Source organism: Eptatretus burgeri, chromosome 4 (assembly GCF_056783735.1).
Source record: "Eptatretus burgeri isolate ZD-2024b chromosome 4, Ebu_testis_v1, whole genome shotgun sequence".
Taxonomy (NCBI): domain Eukaryota; kingdom Metazoa; phylum Chordata; class Myxini; order Myxiniformes; family Myxinidae; genus Eptatretus; species Eptatretus burgeri.
This window is the reverse complement of record NC_140964.1, coordinates 12,645,710-12,650,885: the sequence shown is the minus strand read 5'-3', so window position 1 is coordinate 12,650,885 and position 5,176 is coordinate 12,645,710. Positions and strand designations below refer to the sequence as shown.

At 40.1% G+C, this 5,176-nt stretch overlaps 1 long non-coding RNA gene across 1 annotated transcript in view; it reads left to right on the top strand.

Annotated features, from left to right (window-relative positions):
• The first annotated feature begins 688 nt into the window (after positions 1–688).
• The window catches only part of LOC147027495 (uncharacterized), a 48,544-nt gene continuing 44,056 nt past the window's right edge, over positions 689–5,176 (top strand). Inside the window, exon 1 of the long non-coding RNA XR_015056876.1 lies at positions 689–729. This is a non-coding gene — a long non-coding RNA (uncharacterized LOC147027495). The remainder of the gene's footprint in view (positions 730–5,176) is intronic.

Genomic DNA, 5,176 nt, shown 5'->3' with positions numbered 1-5,176 from the left:
GAGAAGAGTGGGATGGTTGCTTTGAGAGTGAGAGTGAGGGGTGAGGGGGGTGAGTTAGCACTGAAGTTGGAAAAAAAGAATGTTTGATGGAAAGCGAGCATCCATGGCAAACTGTGGTTTTTAAAAGTTTTAGGTCAGAGATGCGATTTAACACAATTCTTGATGGATGCAATGAAGGCGAATTCAGAGAATGGAGAGAAGAAGCGCTGTAATAGTTGGATTTTTTAGGCAAGGAATGAAGGAGAGGTCGAAATGAGAGCAGTCTGTTAAAATAGCAGAAGAGTCGTGCATTGTGAAACAGTAAAGAGTACCACATGTGTGAGAGAGGAAGATGAAGCATTATAAGATCGTTTTTGTAGTTAAAAATAATGTATGAGAGAGTTCAACAGATTAGGTCATGGAAGTGTAAAAAAAAAAAAATCGAGGAAGAAGACGAGGAGGAGGTTAAGAGGAAGAAGAAGAAGAAGCAGAATCGGGAGAAGGTGAGCGTGTTGTTGTTGGGTATATATATATATATATATATATATATATATATATATATATATATATATATATATATATATATATATATATATATATATATATATATATATATATATATATTTGTTGTTAATATTAATATATGAGAGAGTTCAACAGATTAGGTCATGGAAGTGTAAAAAAAAAAAAATCGAGGAAGAAGATGGGGAGGAAGTTTAGAGGAAGAAGAAGAAGCAGAATCGGGAGAAGGTGAGCGTGTTGTTGTTGTTGTAGGGTATTTTTTTTTTTTTTTGAGATAAGAAAGAGATTAGTTGGGAGAATGGGGGATGTTTGGAAAGTGGGGAGGATCAAAATTGAAGGTAATGGGGAGGATAGAAATTGAAGGTAATGGGGAGAAAAAACAAACAAAAAAAAAAATTGAAAAAAAAAAACCCATTGAAGGTTTATTTCACTTTCACGAAGATCATTGGACAATCCTAATTTAATTACGGTAAATTTATTTAAACTCTTAGTATTGATATAGTATAGGACATTTTGGAAACTGACTGTGCATGTTCATCTTCCCCTTTTTTAAATGGTCCTTGTGGACACAGTTTTGGGGTATTTGAATACAATTAGTAAAAGTGAAATTAAGGATCTGATGAAAATCGGAGCTAAATATAGGGAACCAGTAACTCAACCTTCGAGCAGCAGTGGGTCTTCAATTGTGGATTCTGTCTCTAATTTTGCTAACAAAATGTACACCAAGTTTAAGTTATCTGTAAACAGTTTTAATGCATGGCTTAACAGAGTTGTGGAAGTCCTGGATAATAGGATGAAGTTTTTTAATAGTCGGGACTTGCTTTCACTGGGTCGGTACAAAGCAGTGTTGAACAAGCCAAGTGTTCGTAAAGACATTCGGAATCTCCATGATAGCTACATAATAGTTCAAGTGGATAAGGCTGCTAATAAATTTGTTGTGGTTTGTTAAAAGTTTTATGTAGAGGTTTTATTAATTAAAGCATTTACCTTTCTAAAACCATTAATTAATTATTATATCAAATGCAATGCAAAAGGAACTTTTTTTTTCATGAAAACCAACCAAACTTAAATAAAAGGTGATGATGGAGTCTAAAGACATTCTCACAAGACCTGATCAAACAATCATCCAAATATCTTCTGTTTAACATGATGGGAAAAAACCTTCTCAGGACATTCCAAAAAATCATCCTTTACTGGACAAATTCCTGCAAATCTGAGGAGCTGAGATGAAGACATTGTAACCCATTTTAATTGGTACATTGATTGCTCCACGGAAAGGTGTACAAGACTACCGAGAAACTGAAATAATCAACTTTATGATATACACTTGTACTTAAACCATTCTGTCCAACTCTATCCAACACATCCAGATAATGCAACTGTACAATCATTACCACTCCTGTTTACAATCAGGCTATCTGGATAAATCTTGTGAAGCTGCCTCTCCAAAAAATTGAAGTTAATCACATAAATATCATCTTTATAACAACATGTATGAGACAATATTTTAGATCATCCTAATTTCTTCTCCTTCATCAGTTTCTGCATGAATGAAAATTCACAGAAAATTACAAAAATGTCCGCTAGTCTTCTTCTTCTTCTTTCGGCTGCTCCCGTTAGGGGTCGCCACAGCGGATCATCCGTATGATCCGCATAGTGATTTGGCACGTTTTACGCCGGATGCCCTTCCTGACGCAACCCTGGTCGCCTCTTACGACACAGGGATATGGTACACCTATTTTAACCGGGGTATACACCGGCCCAGTATACTGGTACTCATTTCGCCGACCTCGGAAGGATGACAGGCTGAGTCAACCCCCTGGTGTATTAATTCAGCGGCCCAACGGGGCTTGAACTCAGGACCTCTTGGATCCCAAGCCGCTGCCCTAACCACTGCGCCAACACCAGGCACCAGCAAAAATGTCCGCTAGTAAGGGACTACAACTCCCACCCGTGGGAACTCCCTTAACCGATTGAAATATTATCCCAGAAAAAGATACAAAAGTATTAAACAAAATATAATAAACAGCATCCTTAAACTTCTGCTTATCAAAACATTGAAAACTTGAGTATTTCTTTTCAGAAGAGAATGCTCTATCAAACCTGACCAAAAACTTATTGAAAGAGTAAAAAACATTGTCAATCACTTTGAAGAGTGAATCCCTCACTAATACTAAATCCAAATTTGTTTAGAAAGTTTGAAATTCCAAAAATTCAACTGACTTGATATTGAGGCAAGTAATTATATCGAAGAACTCCAAGGAAGAATTAATGCTCCAGAAAGAGTTAATACCAGAATTCTTCTCAATTGCTGAACAATATTTCCTGAACTGTTCTCGAACAACTTGTAAGCCTGAGTTAACCAATAGCTATTTGATGGAACACTGCTTGGCACCTGCTCTAAACCTACACTTGTATGGATTGTTATGAAGCTTAAGAATCCAGAAAAGTCGAGGAATACAAAGATTTGCCTCTTTACATTTAAAACCGAAATTATTAACGAAAATATCCTGATGCTCAGAAATAATATCTTAAAGTGAGTTATGACAAGGAACATCTGTGCTATTTCCGATACAAGTGAAAGTAACCGTATCAATGCCCAACTCTCATAATACTATTGATTAAACATATATATATATATATATATATATATATATATATATATATATATATATATATATATACGCATTTGTATTTTCATCTAAAAACCTCCATTGTTATATAACATATATATACATATATGTTGTTCTTCTTTCGGCTGCTCCCGTTAGGGGTCGCCACAGCGGATCATCCGTTATGATCCGCAAACTGATTTGGCACAGGTTTTACACCAGATGCCCTTCCTGACGCAACCCTGGTCGCCTCTTACGATACAGGGAATAAGGATTAGGTTTCGCCATGATTCCGGGCTGTCCTACACCCTCTCATAGCGCGGCTCAGCGCAGAGCACCCATCCTCAAGCGATCCTCCAACCCAAGTCTTCGAGTAGCCAGATTACAGGCACACGCCACTACGCCCGGTATATATATATATATATATATATATATATATATATATATATATATATATATATATATATATATATATATATATATATCTTCTTCTTCTTCTTCCTCCTCTTTCGGCTTGCTCCCGTTAGGGGTCGCCACAGCGGACCAACTGTCTCCATTTTGCTCTATCCTCCACATCTTCCATTGACACTCCAACCACCCGCATGTCCGCCCTCACCGCATCCATGAACCTCTTCTTTGGCCTTCCTCTTCTCCTCCTGCCTGGCGGCTCCATCTTCAACATCCTTCTCCCGATATACTCCGTTTCCCTCCTGTGCACATGTCCAAACCATCTCAATCTCGCCTCTCTCACTTTGTCTCCAAACCGTCCTACCTGCGCTGTCCCTCTAATACACTCATTTCTTATCCTATCCATCCTCGTCACTCCCAACGAGAATCGCAGCATCTTTAACTCTGCCACCTCCAGCTCTGCTTCCTGTCTTTTTGTTAGCGCCACCGCCTCCAAACCATACAACATAGCTGGTCTCACTACCGTCTTGTATACTTTCCCCTTCACTCTTGCAGCTACCCTTCTGTCACAAATCACTCCTGCAACTCTTCTCCACCCACTCCATCCTGCCTGCACTCTCTTTTTCACTTCTCTCCCACACTCTCCGTTACTTTGGACAGTTGATCCCAAGTATTTAAACCAATCCACCTTCCCCACCTCAACTCCTTGCAACTGCACCATACCACCACCCTCCCTCTCATTTACGCACATGTACTCCGTCTTACTCCCACTGACTAACATTCCCCTTCTCTCCAGTGCGTACCTCCACCTCTCAAGGCTCGATTCAGCCTGCTCCCTACTCTCCCTACAGATCATGATGTCATCCGCGAACATCATGGTCCATGGAGACTCCAGTCTGATCTCGTCCGTCAACCTGTCCATCACCATTGCAAACAGGAAAGGGCTCAGAGTCGATCCTTGGTGCAATCCCACTTTAACCTTAAACCGGTCCGTCATTCCTACCGCACACCTCACCGCTGTCACACTGTCCTCATACATATCCTGCACGATCCTCACATACTTCTCCAACACTCCCAACTTCCTCATACAATACCACAACTCCTCTCTTGGCACCCTATCATAAGCTTTCTCTAAATCCACAAACACACAATGTAACTCCATCTGGCCTTCCCTATACTTCTCCATCAACATTCTCAAAGCAAACATCGCATCAGTGGTGCTCTTTCCTGGCATAAACCCATATTGCTGCTCACAGATCGTCACCTCTCCTCTCAACCGAGCTTCCACGACTCTTTCCCGCAACTTCATGGTGTGGCTTAACAACTTTATCCCTCTGTAATTTCCACAGCTCTGCACATCACCCTTATTCTTGAAAATCGGAACCAGTACACTTAATCTCCACTCCTCCGGCATCCTCTCACTTTCCAAGACTTTATTAAACAATCTGGTTAACAACCCCACTGCCATCTCTCCTAAGCACTTCCATGCCTCCACTGGTATACCATCTGGGCCAACCGCCTTTCCACTTTTCATCTTCTTCATAGCAGTCCTCACTTCATCCTTACTGATCCACCCCACTTCCAGATTCACTATCTCCACCTCTTCCAACCTTCTCTCTCTCTCATTTTCTTCATTCATCAGCTCCTCAAAGTAC